We start from the raw sequence: 25,637 nt of genomic DNA, 5'->3' as shown, positions 1-25,637 counted from the left end.
TGAGTGGTCTCAGCTGAGTTGTGAAACCTGTCCCAGACACTTTGCTGAGTTTAGTGCACCATCTTCACTCAACCCTGGAGTCTAGAATGCAACATTTCTTGGTTGTGTGTGCACATGATGTTCTAGGTTCTCAAAGGTCTCCCCCATCGCTACAACATGCCCTATTTGGGACTGTCAATGGTGCTATGACCTTGAGAAAGACTGTGTATGTTTCCATGTAATTTCAAACTCTTAAAATTTGACTGTGTTTCTGGTCAACACGACATAACATGCCCTCTAAAAGCTTTCTTCAAAGTCAAGATATAGAATGATAGTAGGTAGGGTTAGTCTATGTCAGAAAGGCATAGGAGAAGAATGTCACTCTTATAAGACTCAGTCTCAAGTCAAATGAGGACTCAGGGAAATGTACCTCCAGACCTGAGAGTGCAGAGGCCACCAGACCTGAAGAGCTGAACCATGGACAAAGAAGACATGTCTGTTTGAGGAGAGTCGTGTTGGAAGTGTACCATTTTTTCTGTGTGTTTGTCCTATTGAGCTTCCAAAGGGGTACATGTTACCCTCGTGAGTTTAGAGGGGACTTTGACCACGGAGTCTGTGAACCCACAAAAAACCTTATTACAGGCAACTCTCAGTCACACCTAGAAATAGGTTCGTCCATCCACTCTAGCCAACATTGAATTCCATGCTCACATTGAACTCTGGCCAGAGCTTTGAGAAGAAACTCCTTGCCTGCTTTGTTCTTCTATTATATGTAGAGGGCTCCTGGAGAGATACCCCAATATCTTTGTGATTTTCCTCCAGGCCACCATGCTGAGCTCTGCTCAGGGACACCAGGTCCTGTAACCTCAGACTTGTCTCTCTTTTCCATTGCAGTTCAGAACTCCAAAGGCCTCCGAACTGTGGTCATTCCAAAGGACCTTTGTGATAAGTTTCTGCGTTGTGCACGGAAGAACACCAGGAAAGGCATAGAGACATGCGGTGTATTATGTGGTACCATGGTAAATATATGAACACTCCTTCCTGATCTGAGGCTGTTTCTTTTTCCCCTTTGGCTGCCCATGACTCCCAGAGCATATATCTTGGGGCTGTATCCATACATATCCCTCAACAGAAGGAACCATGTGTGAAATGACATTAGCTAACTTGAATTTTATGACTTTGTATTAGGTTGCTTTTCAGAGGTCCTTGACTTGAACATTTTCATTCAGTGGCATAGTTAGAAATTTTCATTCTACTCAGGGCTGGTGCCTGTAATCCCAGTCACTGGCAAACTGAGATGGAGGCCACCTAAAAGTTCAACTCGGCTCACAAACAGAATGAGACACTGAAGTAAAAGCAGCTTGACTTGGAGACAGGAATGTGAGAATGAGGAGTGGAGACAGCACCTTGGCTAATTATAAAAGGGAACACTCATAACTTTCTGTGGCCTGGTGATTGCCTACTCTGTGGTAATGCATAGAATAGAAATTAAACACCTCAGGACCTGTGAGCAGACTTAATGCCAGCTGCAGACAAATCCCTTGATCTAGGTTGTGCTATGGGAGACATCTCATGCTCACCTTATCATCTCTGCGTTTATATGGAATCCCAGCAAAGTATAGGAGCAGTCAAGTTGGGGAATCATTTGGGTGAGGGAGAATGATGAGGGTCATCCACTGGGGTGAGGGCTTCACTTATTTATGGGAAGTGGGATTGGCAGTAACTGTAACTAGTTGTTTCCTTGGGCAGGTCAAAGAAGAATACCATGTGACCCATGTAATTATTCCTGTGCAGACAGCAGGCCCTGATTATTGTTATGCCCAGAAGGAGGAAGAAATATTTTTTAAGCAAGAGGAACTGGGCCTTCTGACCTTAGGTTGGATCCATGTAAGCAAATTGATCTCTCTGATAGCGAGCTGCTCTTCCAAGTGCACAGCCCAGATCTGTGTTTTCATAGCCAACACATTGCAGTTCTTCAGTCTCTTTGCACATACACTTACAAGTGTTCTAGTGTTTAGTCAAAGGCACATTCCTTTGTGAATTTCAGGTTTACTAATTTACATCTTAATCAGTGTAGTTTTTCAATGGTCCACATCCTTGTGAGTGGGTTGTGCATTTTTGCCTCCCTAGGAGGTAGGAAAACATGCTGTAGACACCATCTACCAAAGAGCTACATGGAAGTACTTCACTGAGTCAAGAGAGATCACTCTCATGATTTGATTTTGCCTTTATGAAGACGTACTTGTTTTGTGTACAACCAAAGAGCTTCTTCATGCAAAGTTGAATCCACATTTGCTTATTTATATACAATGTCAGATGGAATTATGTTCTGTGAAGCTCCAGGAAGGCAGGAGATAATCCCCTGGAGGCTTTTGTTTGCAGAGATTCAGAATACCTGATAATGGTGAGTGTGACAGAAGGAGAAGTGACTTTCTGACAGCTAACAAGACCTAATGGGGACTGCTTGAACACACTGGGGGATTCTAGATCAAAAGGCTTCAGGAGAACTGCTCATGTGGTTCCCAGAAGCCACATAGCCGGGACAGTAAGAGAGAGAATTCAGAATGTGACCCAAGGGCCATCTCCATCTGCAAGGGCATTCAGTTCTCATGCTGGAGATGGAGTTCATTGAGGAGTTTGGCCTTTGAGCTTTAAGCAGGCCATGGTACCAGAGACTGCAAGGTTTAACTAATCCACAGATAACTGAGTATACTGTCAGAATACTGGAATCCTATCATTCTGGAGGTAAGACTTCTGGATGATGACTTTGGCACCAAAATGTAATAAACAGAAAGAAAGAGGCTTGAAAAAATGTGCTGAATTCATGCCTATGGGGGAGTCTCACAGGACTGTCATGTTGTGACATCATCTAGTAGATCTTAGAGGATAGAAGAGTCATGAGTCCACTCTATGCAGAACTGGTTAAGAGAGTCTTCAAATGTACATGAAGGGGGAATTGGCAAGATCAAGTTTTTTATTTTGTTGATTTTACCAGTTTTTACTTCCTTTTACAAATGTATATTTTAAAATATAGCTAACTTGTAAGTATGCATCTTTGTGAATAATACACTTAGAGAAGGAAACAGGAACCATCCAAGAGCCGGGTCCAGCTTTACAACTTCCTTCCTATGAGATTGATCAACTTATTCTTCTAATCATCTCTCTCTCTCATTTCATTAGAATTCATATACTAAGTTTGCCTTCCTTCATGATATCAGTATTTCAGTACTGCTTGTGTCTTGAAATGTAGAGGTTAGATATTTGGTTTTTACATCTGGCTTGCTTGTCTTAACATCTGCAATGTTCACCCCTTTGTGGCATGCAGTTGCCTGAGGTGTGCTTGAACCTGGTTGGCAATGGAGGAAGGGAGGGAAGCGGCATAAGTTAATGCAACATTACTAGGTACAGTACCACAAAATAAGACCATATGTGGCTTCTCTTCACATAGGAAGATATCCCACAGCTCTTTATGTCAGGATGGAAGGCAGGGAACTGAAGATCCACAGAGTTTCTTGAACTGAAGTTTTAAATAGTTTGCGAACTCTTGGTAAAGACAGAATAGAATGTACTGATGACAGCAGGGAAGGAGATGTAGATTAGAAGCTGAAGCACAAACCTTGGAATGGTTACTCTTAAGGCATCAGGTATAATTAGGCATGGATGAATACAAGTGTAGGTCTAGTGAGGGAACAGCTAAGAGTAACTGTTTAAAGCTCAGCTTCATTTAACCTTGTAGATGAGGTGGCCAAAAGATATCATTTCCTTGTCCTCTCCACCTAGCAGACTAGAGATGTTTCCAGCTTGATTTCAGGTGTCATTGTGGGAGGCAGTGGTTGAAACTCCTTGGGACCTGCTGTGTTGAGTATGTCATGGGGCTTACTGGGATTTCTTGAATTCTTTTGTCTCCATAGACCCATCCAACCCAGACAGCCTTTTTGTCGAGTGTGGATGCACACACACATTTTTGTTATCAGAAGATGCTGCCAGAATCAATTGCAGTGGTGTGCGCACCCAAATATAAACAGTGAGTATGTAGAATTTAAGCCTGGGCAGTACAAGAACAAAATCCTCTATGGCTCAGAACACTGCAAAAACATAGTAATATCCAGAGGGTCTTAACCGAGTGCTATAGAAGCCGCCATTTAAGGTGCACATTCTATCTAACAGCAGCTGCTGTTAACAGATGTGCTGACACCACTGTTGGTTTTCTAAGACAAAGCACCAAGAAGTGACCTCAAGAGACAGAGGTTGAAGATATTCCACACCAAAATCTGCCAAAGACGGTCATTGTCAATGCCACATTAGTCTGCATTCCTCAGCAGAGCTAGTGTTGGGAAAGCAGTGTATCATCCTGCAAAGTATATTTGTACTCTGGATAATGTCTCACAGGAATTAGTGGTCTCAGGTATAAGCACAATCCTACTTATTGCTCACAATGATTGCCCTGAACAGACCTATTTTTTTTTTTTTTGGCTTGATTCTTCTTTGTGCTTAATTCTACTGTTGAGTATTTTATTTCTTTAAGTCAAACTACAAGAAAAGGACCATGAGAGATTAAAGTCACAGAGAGAGATACACATAATGAGTAGAAAAAGGAGAGGAATGAGAAGGAGAGTAAAGAGAGGAAGAGAAGGGAGGGAGGGCAATTAGGACTATGACAAAGAAGACAAGATCTAACAGAACTTCAATGATAGTGTTCACAAGGAATAGAAGGGAGACATACACATCATCTATGCGGGAGGAAGAATTGTGCAGATCAGAGCAGAGACAGCAGGAGAGGAGGGGAACAAGTGTAGGTGTGAAAGAGAAAGAAGAGAGGACATAGATAGGAGAGGAGAGAGAGGGAGGAAAGAAAGGGGAAGGGGAGAGAAGAAGAGAGAAAGAGGGAGAGGAGAGAGAGACGAATGAGTGTTGTAGGGATTTCTGTTTGACTGTGAGTCTGCCTTTCTCTTTTCAGAACAGGAATTTTCACACTGACAACTTTTGGATTAAAAGAAATATCAAGCTGCCCCAGGAGGGGATTCCATCCCCATAATCAGGACTCAGCTCTTTTCTGTGTACGTATCTGTGTACAGGAGAACAAACATAATAACATTGTGATAATACCAAACCCTGTCCCATAAAATTTATAAGAGCCAGGGATGAAACCACATTGGTTCAAGGAAGCGTGAAATCCTGGAATCAGAAAGCTAAGTCTGTGTGTGATTATATGTATCATAATTAATATCTATATGCATCTGTATAGACTTTTCATCACACTCTGATCCTGACGGAAAATAAGACTTGTACACATTTCAGCTCTACTTTTTAAAAGATATATACACTTTTATATTTCATTATATTTATTCCTGTACTTTCATTGTGTAGCGTTTAAAAACAGACCCTGTTTTTATTTTAATTCGTTTTCTCTGTGAATTTGCACATGGGAGTTTAGAGCCTGTGTGGTAGAAGATGTTTGCAGATGCCCTAGATATGGAGCAAGGCAGTAAGCACTTCCTCCTTCCCTGCAAGAATAGTGGGTGTTGTTAAATCCAGCACTATTCTCCAAGCCCCACTTTGTAACTCATAGTTCAAACCAGGGTGATCAGTTTTTTTGTAGACAAAACCTTTCTACAAGAACTGTTCAAAATTACCTAGCTCCATTTTGGAGTACACTAATGTTGTTTTTGAGATACTAAAAGATATTGCTGATTTAAAAAATGAATTATCTAGAACATGAGTTCCCAAGTTGCCCATTGTAATAACCCCTTTCATGGCGAAACACACCCATAACATAAGCTCTTGGGCAGCTGCAGTAGGAGATCATCAATTTGAGGCCAGTTGATGTTACATAATAAGACTTTCAGACTGATGATTACCTATCATGTTGTAGACCCAGAGTGACCATCCCCTCAGTGTCATTAAGGTCACCAATACAATCTGATTGATGTAATGACTCCCCTCGAGGTGAATTGGGTCTCCTTTGCCATCTGATGGGCATTATGACTCCAATGGATCACTGAACGTACGCATCTCTAACAACAACCACAACAACAAAAAAGCAACAACAACAACAACAAAATCTATTTGCTATGTGACTCTGGAAAATAGGTGGCAAAGATCCTGAGATACATGGGGATGTACTCACTCTATTCATGAGGCATGAGGTGAACTAGGTGGGAGTGTTGGGGGCCAGAACTTTTGACATTACTTCTCAGGACATCAAGATTTCACCTCTTGGCTGAGAACTGTCTGGCTGCAATGAACTTCTTCAATCAAAGGCTTACTGCTCAGGATGTGGCTCAGTTGTGAGAGTGTTCTAATTTTAAGCATTCGGATCTGAACTCGTTTCCCAGCACTGATGAAAACAGCTGTGCTTATGATTGCCTATAATCCAGCACTGGGGAGCTCGAAGCAGTAGAATATTGTCAGGATCCCCCCCCGGCTTACCTAGGCTATGTGTGCTAGCCTATGTCACACAAGGATCTCTTTTGGTATAAATAAAATGTACAACTTGTTTCAAAACTGATTTCCAATCCCTAACAATATTTCCCTTTTTCCAATTGCAGGACTGCAGTCATGTCACCATCCAAAACAGCAGGGTGACAATCACGGATTTGCGATGAGTAAATCCCACTGACCCACCTCAGTGGGAGCCTGTGTGTGTGTGTGTGTGTGTGTGTGTGTGTGTGTGTGTGTGTGTGTATGAGTATGTGTTTAGTGCATTTGTGTGTGTGTGTGTGTGTGTGGTATTTTGTGTATATGTGACTGAATGTGTGGTGGTGTGTATCTGTGTATGTATATTAACCTGTGTCATGTATGTTACATCAGTGTTAAGGATGTCAATGGTATGGTAGGTATTTATGGCACACTGTGTTCATTCACAGAGCCCAGATGAACTTAGTTTTACATTTCTGTTTTAGCAATTAGGAAAAGCTTCGATAAAACACAGAAGATTGTCTCACATGAAGTCAAGCCCTCTTGCGGACAAACCCTGAGTCTAGATGTGAGATCATAGGAATTTATTTCATTTCAAGGTGAGGTGGCTATATTTCTGACTCGTCAGTAATATCTTTCTTTAAGAATGCACAAAATGACAAATGCGATACAGCAATATGGACAAAGCTATCAGCTCAATCATGAGCATTGCAAAGGAAACGTAATCTACAATGTGTTTTAATTTATGACATTTGATATATTCATGGCTGCATTTTGAGGTGAAAGATCATAGCTCTTTCGAATAAGGAGAGAAAAATTGATCAAAGATTGCATTCTACTAGAATTACAATTCTAAATTGTGAATGTAATTTTCTGTTTTTGTTTCAGCGTCTTGCATTTGTAATGAGACCCGATGCTAGAAACCCTTTGACTAACAACATTCCCTGACTAAAACAGACTGTATGTAATATTTAACATAAAAGAGGTATGTGTATAAATTGAGAACGAAAAGTACAAAATGCAAGTTTTTAAAAAATCATTTGATATTAGGAATCATTTACAGATTATATACACTGTAAAAATGAATAAGACAAGGTTTACATATTTTATGTCAACAAAGTATAATAGTACATCTAAGAACATAATAGGATTTCAAATTTAATAAAGATTGCTTTTATTGCATTTTAGAACCACAATGTTAGAAAGGATTTGAACATGACTGGTGGCCCCTCTTTTCCGAGTACCACAGGGAAACCTTTTCAAGACGACAAGCTTCCTGGTAAACATTTTATTCTTACATCCATCCTTACCTTCAAATGTCCCTCATAGCGAAGCAAAATTTATTCCCATTACCCAGATATACAATCTTCTGAACCAACTTTGATTTTCTGTGCAAATATTCAGCCATACATCATTTCTCTACATGAAATCTTATAGTAAATCTATAGTTAGGTTATTCATATTTAGTAATTATACCCTCAGATGACATCTTAATAGTTTTCATTTGAATTAGTCATATGGTCTATGAAAAATTTAGTGAATTCTGTTTTCTTTTTATATTTATATATTAGAAAGAGCTTTCTAAATCCACAGCTGTCACATACCAGTTGTCTTCCCATCCATCGTATTTACAAATTGTTCTATTTGTCTGGCTTGCATTATGCATATAAAACTGTTTACATTTTATTTTCCTTCCATTTGAATTGAAATTATCCTATTATTGGGGAATGATATAACAATTAAGGTTCCATAACTTACTGAGTTTAAGGTGTATTTCTTCTTCCAAAACAATTTGTATCATTGAAGATCATTCAATTAGCATTAGTAAATTATTAAATTACTAAGGGAATAACAGTACTTAGTGAATGTACAATTTCTTCTATTGAGAAGATAATTGTCAAGATAATTTGGTCCAACTCTAAACTGTTGCTTGTTTGAATTTTTATGCTTGTGTAGGTGGGAAAGACTGATTGCATATCCAGTACCGAGGAGACCAGGTAATGGAGAAAGCAAAAGTGTTAGTTGTTGATAATGGCAGTTGAAAAAGCTTGTAATTCACTAAGAGGTATTTGTAGATGTCAGACAATATAAATTAGTAGGAACAAATTAATTACAACTTAACGAATAGGCATAAGTGAAGAAAGATACTTTCACGATTGCTGTGCAACTGAGCTCACGCTCAGAATTAGTCACTACAAGTTCAACAAATTTAGTTATCCTCTGTGCAACTGTGTCTTCATATGTAAGGATGGAATAACATCTGGGTGAGTAGGTGTTATAGCAGAAGAAAATATATCATATAATTTACTATAGTCAGTCTTTAATATTTGCAAGGCACATATCTTCATACATTTCTGTCTTCTGTGCTCATTGTTTCACGGTTCTGCACTTATGTGTAGACAAAAACATTATAGCACTCCTTGTGCGATACTGTGAGCAGAAAGCAGATGTCCTCTGGACTGAGCAATGGATGTGGGACACATGATGAACTTCAGACTGTGTCTCCATGAGATCTGTGCATGCTCATTCTCTCTGCAAACTGGAGCACTCTCAACTTTACATTAGTTCAAGTAATGTTCTGATAATCTACTTTTCCAAATTTGTACTGCATAAGTAATAATACTCACCCAATTTGTAGTATAATAAGCATTCAACTCATGAACCAATCACTTTTATGCTACAAGGATGATGTTTGTCTTATTCAATTCTTTACAGAATAAGATTTGTAGGATGAGTGCCAATTGTTTGTGACTTTCTCTAGAAGCTGGCATTGTGGGCCCACAGATCAGTACACATAAAATAGATCATTCTGGAAAGTTTCTTACTTAGGCCACGTACCTATATCTCAAGTGCTTATTAGGACAGATTGCATAGTTCAATCTTGAATTCATGTTTTCCTTCTCTCATTTGTAACCATGTGAACCTCCTATACATAATTTATTTTCATAAAAAATAATAATTATCAAGAGTGACTTCTATGGTAATTTGAAGCTTCTGGATTCTTTATCAGTCAAAATATGCTAATTCACTTCACCTCTGAATGTATAGGTATCATTTTAGAAATGTAAGTTTTGGGACTTGCATTATTTGTTGATGTTTTCCCTGATGGTATTTTAGCTTTGCCAAATTATGTTTCTAATATATTTCCTTGGAATCTTATTTGTATCGTATTTTGTAAATAGGTCATTCACTGTGATCTTCTCAGCCTATATCATACTGTGCATCGTGTAGGATAAAAGTCACAGAGGTTCATGTGACTCAGTGGGAGGAGTGAGGAGTACTTACCCAATATTTGTAAGAATCTATATTTAGTAGAAAATTTGTTCAGAAAAAATGTCAAATTATTAGAAATACCTGTGGTGTTCTTGTCTGTAGAAAGATTTTTAATGGTCTAGGTGATTTATAGTCTAACCATGAAAGCCAGATTTGCATCAGAATTCTGATGTGTTTATTTCCCCCTCTTGATTTATGTGGGATTACAAATATCTATGATTATGCCACCAGTAAATTTTTCATAACTATTTTTGTTTCCACAGAAAATGAAAAGATGTGGATTCCTTCCAGACTAATGTGGTTTGATCACGCCAGACTGCCTGAAACAGAGTACAAGCTGATCCTACATTCAAAACAGCTGAACAAAACAGCCCTACAGTCTACAGCCAGGATATCTGAATCTTCTTGGAATCCCCCAAGACAGCGCCCCTTACCAGCAGGAAGTAGTTTGGAAAGAACGACGCCCAAATTCCCAAATATTTGTATAAATGTTTGTTTTCATTTAATTGGACTTTGTTATATAAAATTAAATTAAAAAAAAGAAAAATATTTCAAAATAACTATATTTTTTACAAAAAATTAACTTTTTCTTGCCGAGTCAAAAACCCCTTTCTAGTAGTTGTACCTAGACATCTGAGACAAGGAAGTGTTAAGTGCTACATAAGGTGTATAGACGAAACAGCGCTTCTATTCAATTCAATCATTGTGTGTTTGTTCTAAAGTGACCTTTAGGATAAATACATCAATGTTTCATCAAATCACTCTCCTGAACACTGAAAGTATGTTTGACAGTGTCCTCAAATGCTGCCAAGAACAAGCAGTCATGTATTTCATGATTCAATAGGATTTATTTCTCCCTTCCAGGCCCACCTTTGACAACTTGACTTTGGTTCTGCACAGTTCAAAGGAAAGTAAGTGTGATACTTATTTTTCTCACTGTTGTCACAAACCCCATGTTCTAAGCAGCTGGAGAGGAAGAGAAATTCATTTGGATCACAATATACAGATAATACAAAAGGAAACCAGTGAGTGGTGATTGATGTACAAGCCAATTCCTCACAAAAATGCCAAAATTTAGTGCTGGGAGAGAATTGGACCTTGAATGGGTTGATATCACAAACCCCTGAGATTCAGAAACCATTTTAGAAGAAGGTTAGGAGGTGTGTAAGAGTTGAGACTGTGGACAAGGGCAGCAGCAACAGCAAACATTTGTAGAAATGACAGAGCAAATGTGACCTGCACAAGACCTGCACAGAACTTTTCTTGTCAATGTTTCTCATGGATGATATGGGACCCAATCTGAGGGACAGCAGCCTGTTAGTGATTGCTAAGAAATGGGTGCCATTTTCTTTAGTGGTGCAGCCCCTGACATAAATGCTCTTTTCTCAGGAAATGACACACTGGACACTTAGGCAAGAAGCTGCAATTAGACTCAGCATTATTATATTACAGAAGACATGAAGAGAGGGAGAAGTATGACAGTGGGCAGTGAGAGTAATATCTAAAATTTATTGTATAATCTCTGACACTGTCACATAAAATAAGAGAATAAAATAAGATGGGCTGATACTTTATTTAGATTTATTAAAGTTTGCCTGAGGATTCAGAAAGCTAAGTCACAAGCCATAGAAGTCAGGCACAGGTTTTCAATCCCAGGTCTCCAGATTAAGAAGTAGATGGATTTCTGTGAATGCAAAGCTACCAAGATCAACACAAGCTTGATCCAGTCCTAAAGAGGAACAATTGACACAAAGACAATCTCAGCACCAGGAATCATATGCCTTTAAACCCAGCACTAGAGGGGTATAAAAGATAGATGTATGGGTTTTAGTAGTATATCATGGATTTATTCTCCAGCCACAATGAGTATAGTAAGACCCTGAAGTCTCTGTATTCTCTAGCCACACTGAGGAGAAGTTATATATATTCTGAAGGTTGGTGTGAGCCAGAATAACCTTCCATTCTGAGGAGAGAAGAAGTCGTGTTCAGCTGCTTTGCTTTTGTGATCTTCAATTGAAGGTTAACCCCAATATCAGTCTCTGGCCCTTTTATTTTTCATGCTACAGAAAGGGGGAAAGGGAGGAAGAGGGAAGTAGGGAGGCAGGAGTGGTGGAATGAAAGAAGGGCACCATGGATATTGTTCTATGTATAAAGGGCATGAACCAGATGATGATGGAGTCAGAAGGTCTTTCCTGTACATCATGTACAGGTTCCTTGGAGTTGCTGGAGAGAGGAGACCCGTTTGCAGAGTAATGCATACTGGTAAAAGATGGAGCCAGCAGGACGAGCCATGAAGAGGAAACCGGATGCAGAGAGCTGATGGGGCCAGGAGGACCAGTGATGCAGAGAATTTTGATCCCAGGAGCCAATGCAAACTGGAAGACCAGCTAGGGTGGAGGTGTCAGGGGAGGAGATACATAGAACTGTTCAGTAACAAAGTATCCCAGACAGTCTCCCTCCAGTGACATAGATCTCCAACATGTCCACCCATCTCTGGATGAGATTGATCACAGTGAGGATGTCAGTGTCCCCATCTTACCTCACTATTGTACTTTCTTTTCTCCTGGCTTTTACAGCTAGGTATTTTTTATGTTGTTATCTGAGAAGAGCCAAACATAATCTGGTTGTTTCCTAATTAACTGAGTAAATTATGTTTTCCTTTTCCCTTTATTTTACTAATGTTTAAGTCTAAAATGTCTCCATACTCATCATCATCTTTGTTGCTCCATCTTCCTCATTGCTTGGAAGATATATATATATGTATATATATATGTATGTATGTATGTATGTATGTATTTGTATATGTATATGCATATGTATATGTATATATATGTATATATATGTATGCATATATGTATATATATACTCACATACATATGTGTGTGTGTACAGTCTTATATGTTTGTGTCTCAGTGTGTATAACCTTATATGTGTTTATGTATATATGTGTATATATAATACATACATACATACATATATATATGTATTTGTGTTTGTAATCATATTTCCATGTATATTCTTGTGTGTATGTGTGTGTCCCAACACAGCTGAAAATTTCAGCCTTGCTTAAGTTTTGCTACTTCTCTTTTTTCTACTGAATTCCAATTTAAATACACTATGATACATCATCCAGTGATAATTTTTTAAACAATATATTTTTTTAAAGAGATGGTTTCTTTGTGGATCTTGGAGTCCAGGCTTGACTAAAATCAAGAGTTCTGCCTGTCTCTGCCTTCCATGTGCTGGGATTAAATGCATGTGCCACCGATGCATGGCCTTTTTACAGTTTTATTAACTTATCTTTTACATTCCATTGCCATTACCTCCTCCCCATGTCTCTCACAATTCACATCTGCTCCTCAGAGGGTACCACCTCCCCTAGTAATTTTACTAAGTCATCTCACTGAGGCATGATTATGGGGGTGAAATATATTCAAACTACCACAGGGCTAATTATGAACTTGAGTCTAGGATCACCTGGATGATGTGCATGCCAGTGGGAAACCATCTTGATTACTTTAATTGATCTGGGAAGACCTGCCCATTTTGGTTGCCTCTCTTCCCTGAAGTCGTGCAGGACTGTAGACAAGATTCAGTCCATATTCGGACCCTCTTGTGGACCCCCTAGGATGAGCAGCGTTTGTAGAGGAAGGTGGGATGTGATGGCTCTGCTTCCCGGCCTGTGGTATAAGTCTATCTCACCTCTCCTCACATACGCACAGACATGCAAGGAATACAAGGAGATCACAGTGAAGAAGGAAAAGACAGACTTCACGGGTTCTCAGCCAGACTCTAGCCAGTGGGAATCGCTGTTTCTCCCCCCTGTAAATTATGTGTGTCTCATGAGGTACCTGGGCTTCTCAGTTGTGCATTTTTACAGACTTGCTAATTGCACTTTTGTTCCGTCATTTCTGCATGGCACTCTGTTGTTAGACTCTCCTAGGTTCTGGGCTGCAGAGGAAAGAAAGTATGGTTAGTTCTTTGAGAGACACACAAATAAGCAGGCCCTCTTAATCCATTTTCTGTTGCTGTAACCTGATTCTTGACACTTTTTCAGAAAAGAGCTTTCCATGGCTCAAAGCCTCGGTGTCTGGGAAATCCAAGTTTGGTCCCACCTGGTTGCTTCTGCTGAGGGCTTTGCTTCAGGCAGGGCTAGTGGGTCTGTGTGGAACCTAATGCCAGTCTAACGGATGCAGTACCGCTAGAGGGCGCTCTCCTTCCTAGTGAGCCTCTGTGACCCACCTGCCTTCCTTCTGTTAGGGCCTATTTCCCAACTAGGCTGTGCTACGTTTTTAAGCCTCCACATCAGTTGTGATGAAGATGAACCAAATACAAGCCACAGCAACAGGTGCATTCCCCAGCATATTAGAAGAGGGCAGATCGCACCATCTTTCGCACCAGACGCATTCAATAGACTTCCCTGACAGTTCTGGCCCTGACTGAAGAAGAATTCACCTGCATAAGGTTAGAATCCTGCTAGGTTTCAACCTTGGAACAAAAGGCTGAGGTCCCTCCTTAACATATCAAAGCGGACCTGGCTGCCAGGTTCTCCCAGCATCCCTCTGTCCCTACCTGTTTCAGGGCCCTTCTGGCTGGAATATGGCCCCCTATCCTGAACTCTCCAGACCAGGGGGCTAAGCTGCCCTTCCTTACATAGTCCAGCCATTTTGGTTGCCCACTCTCTTTGTACCTTTGGCCTCCAGGCTGCTGCACCTGGTTCCTGTCTCTCCCCTCTCTTCTCCCCAACATGGCTTAGGGGCATGACCCAGATGTCCCTGTCCCTGCCTCTGGCTATGCTCTCCCATGTATCTACAATAAACCTCCTCCATCACATCAGCCATGTTCCCTTCCTTTCCTTTGTTATTCCTTTTTTCATCCATTTGTTGTGTTACATAGGCACCTCAGTCATTTGTCCCAGGGTTGAAATCCAACAACACCAAAGTCCCCACCGCTATGATCCTGGTTTAATTGGGATGGAGTACGGCATGTGTTGACCTATTTTAGAAGCTTTCAGGCAATTTCATGTGCTTCATAAGTCCCTGGTTTGGATTTCCAGTCACTGCTAGAACTCCTGGTCTCCCCTTGACTCCATTCCATCATGCAAACGAATGTTTGATTTCTGCTTCAAAAGGCTCTTCTCCTACAAAGTCTAGGGAAGTCCCTTGCTTGAGAAGGAGACAGTTAGCCTTCATGTCTTCCCAGCATGTGAGGACTTTTCTCTACCCTGCCCCTTACTGGAAAATAGGACTAAGCAGACTGTGCAGCCTGGGAGGACACTGCCAGCCCTGGGCAGAAGACAACAACTCCCAGTTTGCTCATCGCCAGCCTTGTGAGGGCTAGACCACCCAAGACTGTGGTGTAGATTTGTCGTTACCACCACCCCCTCCTGCAGCTGCCCCCTCCAAAGCAATACCTGACCCAAAGGGCGGGGACGTGGGAGGAAGTACAAACTCAAAGCTCAAACGAGAGCTCATCACCGAGTAAGGAAGAGAATGGTGTCCAGAAATGGGGAATTCTATGGGGATTCCTGGTGGTCCCTGCAGAGGGACAGTGAGTGACTTTTGTTGTTTTTATTGTCAATACAGCCCAGAGTGGCCAGAGGAGTGTCAGATTGGCCTGTGGCTATGTCTGTGGGGAACTGTCTTGGTTGTCTCGTGATGGGGGAAGACCTAGCTCTCTGTGGGTTTACCACCACCTCTGGGTAGGTTATCCTGGCTTGTGACAGTAGGGCTGAGCAATAGGCAGAGAGACAGAGACAGACAGAGATACAGAGAGGCAGAGTCAGACAGACAGACAGACAGACAGACGGACGGACACACACACACACACACACACACACACACACACACACAGAGCATCATTCTTCCAGGTTCCCTCCCTGAGTTCCTGCCCTGACTTCCCTCAGTGACTGATATTACCTGGAAGTGTAAACTGAAATAGACCCTTTCCTCCCAAAGTTACTATTGGTCCTGATGTTTTATCACAGTAACAGAGAAGGAAGCTGAGAAGGTAAACTGAAAACAGGAAGCCTTCTCTCCATTTGAAATGCAGCCAAGCTCAGCCTGGAGGTAGCCCTGGAGGCAAAGGGAGAGGAAGGGAGCCAGTGACAGCCCCACCCTGAAGTGGATGGGAGGAGTCAAGAGTAACACACCTTGAGGGCCCAACCTTCATTTCTTCAAGTCCCACAGTCCCTCTCCCAACCCAAACTGCACTAGCAGCAGGGGACAAAGTGCTCAGGCTGTGTGTGTATGGGGGGGGGGCATTCTAGATTCAAACCACAGCACAGCACAAACAAAAAAGTAATACGAGATGAAATGAATGAAAATGAATACAAACACAGTCAGTGAATTCAGAGAAGGAAATGTGCTGAGATGTGCAGGTGTCCTGGAGGTTCACATGGAACAAAGCCTCACCAGAGAACAAGAGAGATACAGAGGGCAAATCCTAACACCCAAAGCAGAGGGGCATTAGAGAAAGAGAAAGGGGGAAATATCTATAAAGGGAAAACAAGAGTTGAACAATTAATTAAAGAGCATTTTCTGAGCTTCAGAAAGACTTGATTAAAGGGGCTGATAAAGTTCCAGGAAGGATTAATTAAAGAAAGGCATATACTTAGACAGACCTTGGTGTAATCCCAGAATTATAAACTCCCAGGTAAAAGGGGCTACTTACAAAGGAGAGGAAAATTGGTTACTGGTCTAATGTGGTGGCACACATCTGTAATCCTAGTAGTCAGGGAGCTGAGGCAGGGGAATTGTGAATTTGAAGCCAGTGTGGGAAGTTAGTGGGATCTTGTTTAGAGAAGAAAAGGGAAAGAAAGAGGAGAAAAGGAAAAAAACAAGACAAGGCAGAGGGGAAAACATCCGGTTAGTTATTGAGATTTTCATCTGCTTCTCTGAAAGGTGGAATAACAGGATGGAGAACAGACTCCTGGGTGACAAGGACAGCGGCCCAAGATTCCTTACATATCAGGGAAATGGATTGTGAGATGTGCCGGCCAGTTTTACGTCACCTTGACACAAGCCAGAACCATTGGGGAAGAGGGACCCTGAACTGAGAAAATGCCCCCATTAGGCTGTCCCGTAGGCAAGCCTATGCTGCATTTCCTTATTGATGATTGATGTGTGAGGGATCAGCCCATTGGTGGTGTCATCCCTGACCAGGTGTCTAGGGTGCTATAAGAAGACGTGATGGCTACGCAAACCCCATTTTATGCCAGGCACTCATTCTACATTTCTAGAAGATAAGTTCTAGGCAAGTCTGACTCCTTGCCCCCCTTGTCCCCTCCCTGGAATGATGTAACTGCTGTGAGATAATTAACTGCCTGCTCTGGGTTTTATAAATGCATTTATCGCTGTGTACCAGGGAGAGAGACAGTTACTCGCTAGCTGGGGGGGGGGGGGGAGTGTAAAGCAGTTTTTCATACAGCTGCAAATTCCACAGAGAAGAGGTATTCGTGGTCTCCACCTTAAAAAACCCTTCTCTTAGCCCCTTCCGGGTGGCACACATTTGATTCAACTGCAAGACTGTTGTCCTGTTAGCAGTATTACTAGATTCATCTAGTTATAATTTGGAGTGAATTTGTGGTATATTCCCAGTGGTTTCGAACTCTGTTTCCTAGACTGTGATATGGAAGTAGAAGATGAAATAAATGCTTTCCTCCACAAGTTGCTTTTGGCCATGATGGGATTTGTTTTGTTTTGTTTTTTGTTTGTTTTGATTTTTCCCCACAGCAAAAGTAACCGAACTGACACAAGAGAATTCAAAGCTGTCTGAAGACAAAGCTGGAGATGTGCTCATCCCCAAAGAGGTGAACTGGCACTCAGTGAGAGAGAGCAGACCCTGACCTGGGATGGAGGGAGCATCAGGAAGGGAAAGGAAGAAAGCAAGAGAGATAATGGCTTCGAAAGGTAAGAGAAGCAGCCTGAAAGCAGCACACTGTGGGTGGAGATCGATACGTCTTTGTCCGGTTTGACAAATAGCTCCTCAGACACTTAGATGATCTCTTCAAGAAGTGGATCTTGGGACCAGAGAGCTGGCTCAGCAATTAAGGGTACTTACTGTCCTTGCAGAGAACCTGAGTTTGATTCCCAGCCACCACATGGCAGCTCATAACTGTAATTCCAGTTCCAGGGGATCTGGTGCCCTCTTCTGGCCTTCATGGACAGTGCACACACATGGTGTGTATACATACATGGAGCCAAAGTGCTCATACATGAAACATAATGTTTTAAATTAAACTATTATGTTGGGTTAAAAACATTTCCCACAATATTTGGTTTCATTTCTCACCGTGCAGTGCTAATAAATCTTTTATTTACATTATGTATGAAACTCTGTAAGTGGATTCACTTCAAGGAATCTTAGCTTAGTCTCCCTGTACAACCTAGGATAAAAGCAGTGTCCTTTACCTCTAGACCCTGCTGGATAAAGATGTAGGAGATTTGAATAATACAGTTAGGACCTTAATTTAGGAGTTGAGTTTAATTGAGGGTAAGTGATTAACATTAATTAGGATTGTAAATTTTATTCTATACTAGAGAACTGGCATTTCCACTGTATCTCTTTCTGTCTCCCTGCACATCTGTAAACATCAAAGAGGTTATTGTCTGCAAGCACAGTCCTAGGCAGTGAGAATGAAAGCCACACTCTCTGATCATTTTCCAGTTAAACCAGAAAGAGATGATTTAAAAATGACTCCTCATGTACAGTCACTGTGGAAAACAATATGGTAGTTCCTCAGAAAACAGGGAAATTATTTATCTCAAGATCCCTCTATACCACTATTGGGCATATACCAAAAAGATGCCCCATCCTACCAGAAGGACATTTGTTCAATATGTTCATGGCAGCTTTATTCATAATAGCCAGAACCTGGAAACAACCTAGCTGTCCCTCAACTGAAGAATGGATAAACAAAATACGGTGCATTTACACAATGGAGTATTACTTAGCTATTTTTAAAAATGCCATCATGACATTTGCAGGCAAATGAATGGAATTAGGGGAAAAAAAAAACATCCTGAGTGAGGTAACCCAGACCCAAAAAGGCAAACATGCTATGTATTCACTCATAAGTGGATATTAGCTGTAAAGGATAACCATGCTACAATCCACAGACCCAGACAGGCCAGATAATAAGGAGGGCCCAAGGGGGGAGACACATGGTTCTCCTTGGGAAGGGGAAATAGATTTTGTGGGTGGACTGGGGACAGGTAGGGATAGGAACAGGAAGGGTTAGGTGGGGGTGGAAGGGATGAAGGGAGAGAGTACTGGGAGAGATGGCTGGAATTGGTGTGTGTGTGTGTGTGTGTGTGTGTGTGTGTGTGTGTGTGTGTGTGCAGTGGAAACTCCCTGGAGTCTATGAAGATGATCCTAGTGAGGGCTCCTAGTAATGGAGGATAGGAATCTTGAACTGTTTATCTTCTGTAACCAGGCAACTTCCAGTGGCGAGACTGGGAAATCAACCTGGCCACAGAACCTCAGATTTATAATCTGCTCTGCCTGGGGCAATGGTGGTGCACAATTTGTGGGAGTGACCAATTTGAGGTCCATGCCAGCAATGAGAGGGAGCCTGTGATACTGCCTCGATGAACAGGAACTGGAGGCGGATAGTCTAGAGACCTAGGATAGAAACATACACTACTGGCAAAAATAAATGAATAAATAAAAAATTTAAAAAATCAGTGAACTGACTCCTAATGATGTTCTGCTATATATAGATTGGTGCCTAGAGAGGCTGCCTCCTGTAGCTGATGGGAGCAGATGGAGAGACCCACCGCCAAACATTAGGCAGAGAGAGAGAGAGAGAGAGAGAGAGAGAGAGAGAGAGAGAGAGAGAGAGGCAGAGCCCAGTAGGCGGTCTTCATTGTGCTCCTCCCCTTAGAGCTTGGGGAACCCTGTGGAGGAGGGGAAGGAGGAATTGTGGCAGCCAGAGGGGTTGAGGACACCTGGAGAGTGCAACCTGTTGCATCAAGTAACCAGGGCTCATGGGGACTCACAGAGACTGAAGCAGCAATCCCGAGCCTGCATGGTCTGTGCTAGGCCCTCTGCATACATGCTATGGTGTTTTGGGGTGGCCGTGACTCTTCTGCCTGCTCTTGGGACCCTTTTCCTCCTCCTGGGTTACCTCACCCAGCACTGATGTGAGGGCTTGTGTCTGATCTTACTGTATCTTGCTGTGCTGCGTTTGGTCGATGTCCTGGGGGCGACCTGCTCTCTTCTGGGGGGAGACAGGTGGGGAGCAGACCTGCAGGGAAGGGGAGAAAGTGGAGAGGGAGAAGCTGTGGTCAGGATATGTTGTATGAGAGAAGAACAAATAAAACATTTTAAAAATGGCCCTTCCCAGAATGAAGAACAAACTTGTGACTGTTAAAAATTAAGCAGCTTCCTTAATATCTGGGTCACAAGGATTAATAACAACATTTACCACAAAACAAAATAAAACAAAAAACCTAAGGATGCAGGCAAAGTTTCAGTCAGAGGAAAATTTACAATAAAAAATACAAATAGAAAAATTATTTCACTTTTTTAGAGAGGATCTTACTATGTATCCCAGACTGGCTTATGAATTTTTTTCTTTTTTCTTTTTCATTTTATATATCTGCATGCGTATGAGTGTTTTGCCTATATGTATGTCTGTGCACCACATATGTACCTGGTGCCTGTGGAGAACAGAAGAGGGTGCTGCATCCCTTGGGACTGGAATTGTAGACAGTTGTGAACCTCGATGTAGGAACTGGGAATTGAACCCAGTCCTCTGCAAGAACAACCAGTGCTATTAACTGGTGAGATGTCTCTCCAGCCCCCAGGTTTCTCTCTCTCTCTTTCATATTTTTATTTGTATGTTATTTTACCTGTATGTATGTTGTTTTACCTGCATGCTTGTTTGTGCACCATATGTGTGCATTGCCACTAGAGTCTGGAAGAGGGCATCAGATTTCCTGAAACTAGGGTTACAGATGGTTGTGTCACTATGTGGGTGCTGGGAATGGAACTCAGGTCTCTTAGAAGAGTAGCCAGTGCTCTTAGCCCCTGAGGCATCTCTCCATATCTGGCTTCTAACTCTTGATCCATCTGCCTCAGCCTTCTGAGGCACGGACCACCAAATTAGTTCTGCTGAAGACGTAGATGAGATTAGAGAAAGAAGAGTAGAAAAAGATACACACAAAGCAACATAGGAACAAATTAATAAGTACAAAAACTTTCAGACTTAGAAAATGAAAACAATATAAAGACAAATGAATACAAATGTGTATTGTGTGTGTGTATGTGTGTATGTGTGTGTGTGTGTGTGTGTGTGTGTGTGTGTGTGTTCTGTGAGACAATACAGTGGGTAAGAACCCTCACCACAGGCCTGAAAACTGAGTTGGATCCTGGGACTCACATTCAGGTGGACGAAGAGAACCAGCTCCACAAAAATGTTTCCTGACCGCTACTAACCAGCTATAGCACACATGCGTGCACATACACCCAGTCATGTACAGCAGCAAATTTATGGTCAGGAATGAAAGGAATCAGTTAAGGAGGGCTGACAACTGTATCAGAGCTCACCAACAAACAACCAGAGAAAAGCCAGAATGACCGTGCACAGACATGGCATATTTTGTAAGTAACTCTTTAATCTTTGCATAAAGTCTGAAAGTGGTCTCCTTTCAAATGCTGAGTCTTTACAGTTAATATTATTCTTTAATTTTAAGAAGGATTTATTACTTTTTATTTTGAGTGTATGAAATTTTTGCCTCCAAGTATGTCTGGTGTTAGTGGAGGCCAGAAGAGGACATCAGATCTTCTGTAACAAATAGTTGTTAACTGTGATGTGGGTGCTGGGAACTGAACCTTGCTCCTCTGAAAGGGCAGCCAGTGCATTTAACCACCATTGTTCTGGCCCCCTAATATTTTCTAATATTATTCTTTATTGAGTTCTGGATTTTGTGGCCATTGTGTAGGGATTACCCCCCCTTCCCATTTCCATCCCAGATCATTTATTGTGGGCATTAAGAAAAAGACATTCATCTTGATCTACTTATTTGGGATAAAAAAAAATCTTATCCAATCATCTTTAAACTTAAAACCATAAACAAAACAAAACAAAAACCCTTTAGCACCTGCATGCAAACATAATTCTCCATGGCTCCACTGACAAGCAAAGACCATGTGGAACTCACAGCCAGCAAGGACAGAACCTCAGTCCTACGAAGATATGAATGAATTTGGAGGCAAAGTCCCCCTCCCCCACCGCCCTTGCCAGCACCTTCAGATAGGAGCCAAGAACTTGACTTCATTCGGCACTTTTAAAATACTAAGTAAGCAAGCCAGTTGATTTATACCACATCCAGAATCCTGACTATGGAATCATGATGCAGGTAGACATCATCCTAGGCACTGAGTCCATGCTAGTTTTTTATGGTGGGGAAAGAAAACTAATAAATGCCCAGAAAAATAGACTCGGGTACCAGGGGGCTGGACAGAAGTCTCGGCTGTTAGGAGCACTTGCTATTCTTGCAGAGGACACAGGTTTGATTCTCAGCACCAACATGGCAGCTCACAGCTACGTTCCCTTGGACTCTGCAGGCGCGCGCGCACGCACGCGCGCACGCACACACACACACACACACACACACACACACACACACACACAGTAAGACAGAGATATGATAAAGGCAGTGTTGTCCTGGGACGGAACCCTGATTAACGTGTAAGATTTTGAAGATGTGGTGAGTCTTCAAGTCACACTCTCTTTCTTTATAGGTACAGCGGCCCTGTTAGTGTCCATAAACATTTCTGCCTAACTGAGATCCAGGGAGACCCAGGTGGTGAGGGGATCCAGAACAGAAATCTGGACAGCAGCAGAGCTACCATGGTCCCAACATTATCTCCCCAAATTCTTTCTTGGCATTGGGGTGTGGCTCAGGAGTAGGTTCTTGCCTAGAATCCCTCAGTGAGAGGGTGGGAGTGTGGCTCAGTAGCTGGCAGAGCATGCACAAACCCAGGGGTAATAACTAGCACCAAAAAAGGAAAGTTTTACTTTCTTATTTCTCTGCATCATTCGGTATCCCCTTGGCATTTGTGAGGAGTTGGTTCCATGACTACCCTGAAATGCCGAAATCCCTTCTATAACCACCCCCCAAACCCTTGCACGTAATGGTTTGGCGTTTGTATGTAACATTTGTGCACACTCCCATGTTTTTTAAGCCCCTCTAGGTGACTTCTGCCGCCTAGTGCAATGTAAATGGCTGCTTAATACATTGCTTAGGGAACAATACAGAGGCAGTTTTGGGGGAGAACATTTTTCTTCTTCCTTTTTTTTTTTTTTTTTTTTTTTTTTTTAAATTCGAGATAGGGTTTCTCTGTATTGTTTCGGAGGTCATCCTGGAACTGGCTCTGTAGACCAGGCTGGCCTCGAACTCACAGAGATCCACCTGCTTCTGCCTCCTCAGTGCTGGGATTAAAAGCTCCAGGCTGGGGGGGAGAATATTTTTCATCCTCCGAATCCAGGGATGATTCCACATATATTCAGGGCCAGTATTTTGTTTTTATTTCAATTATCCCTTCCTTTTCTAAGGGCCACCGGGGACTTTGTAATATGCACACAGAATAGTGCAAAACTTGTACAATAGGCTCCCCAGTTACAGCCAGAGAAGCCCCAACTTCTGGCCCAAAGTGTTGACCTAGGCTGTGTTGGCCCAAGCCAGTGGGCTGCGGAGTAGCGATTGGTTCAGGCCTGATGGGTCTTTAGCCCAGTTTCCCCCTTGCATGGGGCTTTGAGGGTTGGGCACACTGCACTCTTGGCTAGGTGGGCTTTTTATGGCATGGGCAGAAGAGGTCTTAGTAGGGCGAGGCTCTTTATTTTTAGCCCCTTAAAGACTATAGCTGTGGCATTATCTCCAATGTCACTGACTAACCGGTCCAAGTACACTTTTTTCCCTTCTGTGCCCCTTTCTCCTTCTCTGACTCCCCCCACCCCCACTCTACCCCCTTGTGCTTTCAGTTCCACCTTGCTTGCTTCAGCTTCTTTCTCTGTGGAACGGAGTCCAGGGCGCGCTCGGCTCGTTAACTCTCCATCAGCTCTTCTGGAGCAGAGGATCCGGCTCTGCACTGATGCTGTTTGGCTCAGGGTGGCCAATGGTTTGATCTCCAGGGGGTCCCAGTGAGCCTGGTTTAGCCTTTCTGCAGCTCCTTACTTCCCCCACCCCTCGCTCAGTGTTCAGAAGCACCCTGGGACCTACGTGCCTCCGGTCCCATTTATCACAGTGCTGTGGGCCTGACCTAGGCTGTTTTAAGTGTAAAAGCCCAGCTGGGCGGTTGAAGGCAGACCTCAGTCACTGTCTCACCTTGTGCCACCGTCAGAAGTCGAAGGAGGTGGCGCCGGGCGTTCTATAACCCGCCAGGGTAGGGCAATCCAGCCTATTTTGCAGCCCGGAGCTCGCCTGCGCTGAGTCCCTGCAGGGGCTGATTGCTCCTCTTACTCCCTACCAGCAGCCCAAGCCAATAAGCGCGCAGGCCCTGCGAACAGCAGGTGGCAGCCGGGGAGGGAGGGCAGGGTGAGACTGAGAGGAGGAGATAGGTCTCCCGGGCAGCAGAGCTGCTGGCCTTGACAGCCCAGCTCCTGGGGGGGGGGAGGGGGGGGGTGCACCGCGGTGGGCTCCACAGATCCGGCTAGGGCAGCGCAAGGCATCTGCTGCGGTCCTGCAGCTTCGACATCAGGACTAGAAGGGCTTGCAGGCCCTGAGACATCCCTGCACCCAGAGCTTCCCTATTCACACCACACAGCCAGCCTTGTCCATGATGCCACCTCTCGCCCTGTTCCGGATTTTCCTGGCAGAGGGAGAAAGCAAGCATCCCCAAGAAGGCCGTGTGCACAATGGTCGGTGCACAGAGATGCGAGGCAAATTTGGTATGTCCCAGCTAAGAAGCAGGAGGCAGGGCCTTTCACCTGGATGGATTCAGTTCAAGCCTCAGGTCAGAACACACTAACAGCAGACTGGGTGTTTTAGAGTCACTATTGCTGTGATGAAAAAACATGGTCAAAAGCAAAGTGGGGAGGAAAGGGTTTATTTGGCTTACATTTCCCCAGTGGTCAGTCACTGAAGGCATTCAGGACAGGAACTCAAGCAGGGCAGGATCCTGAAGGCAGAAGCTGATTTAGAGGCCATGGTGGGGGAGGGGGTGTGGCTTATTGGCTTGTTCCTCATGGCTTGCTTAACCTGCTTTCTTATAGAATCCAGGGCCAACAACAGCCCAAGGATGGTCCTACCCACAGTGGGCTGGGTTCTTCCCTATCACTAATAAAATGCCCTACAGTAGGACATCATAGCTGCGTTTTCTCAATCGAGGTTCTCCCCTTTCAGTTAACTTTAGCTTATGTCATGGTGACATGAAACACTGGGGTAGACTGCAAGTTAGGGGATGAAACACACACACAGGCACACACACACACACACACACACACAGGGGGGGGAGGGAGGGAGGAGTGTGCACTTGGTCATATCATGGGTTTTCTTTCTCCATCCTTAAATTGGGGATACCAATGCTGGCTCCCACCCCCAGGTTGGGTAACTAATTCTACAACGCTGAGGACAAATCTACCGGCTGTCCTGAGCCTCCTAGGTCTTTCTTCCAACTGTAAGCTGATTTTCAACCAGTCTGCAAGCTCTCACAGCTCTGTCCAAACCTTGCGACTCTGCCTCCTGCCTTATAGATAAGGCTCATTCTCTGCCTCTAAACCCTCTCTCCAGGGTCATAGACTAGAAGGTCCAATGTAGAACAGATTGTTTTCTCTGACGCTTTTCAATGTGGCTGTACAGGGGCAACTGGCTCACCCCCACTAATAAGACATGGTAGGAGGACTTAGGTGGTAGTGGGGCTTGCCACCAAGCCTGATGAGCTGAATTTGATACCCAGGGCCCAGATGATGGAAGGAGAGGAGAGACTTCCTTTTCTGACCTCCACATATGCTGTGTGGCATG

At 43.0% G+C, this 25,637-nt stretch overlaps 1 long non-coding RNA gene across 3 annotated transcripts in view; it reads left to right on the top strand.

Annotated features, from left to right (window-relative positions):
- Window positions 1–940: 940 nt before the first annotated feature.
- LOC127238339 (uncharacterized) overlaps window positions 941–25,637 on the top strand; it is a 226,269-nt gene continuing 201,572 nt past the window's right edge. For 2 of the 3 annotated variants that reach the window (XR_007835928.1, XR_007835927.1), the window contains exon 1: window positions 941–998. This is a non-coding gene — a long non-coding RNA (uncharacterized LOC127238339). Of the gene's footprint in view, window positions 999–1,728; window positions 1,867–25,637 lie in introns of all 3 variants that reach the window. The other variant, XR_007835926.1, reaches the window with a different exon arrangement.

The sequence above is a fragment of the Phodopus roborovskii genome, unplaced genomic scaffold (assembly GCF_943737965.1).
Source record: "Phodopus roborovskii unplaced genomic scaffold, PHOROB, whole genome shotgun sequence".
In the NCBI taxonomy this organism is placed as follows: domain Eukaryota; kingdom Metazoa; phylum Chordata; class Mammalia; order Rodentia; family Cricetidae; genus Phodopus; species Phodopus roborovskii.
Note: the sequence above shows the minus strand (reverse complement) of the source record. Positions and strands in the feature narration are given on the sequence as shown.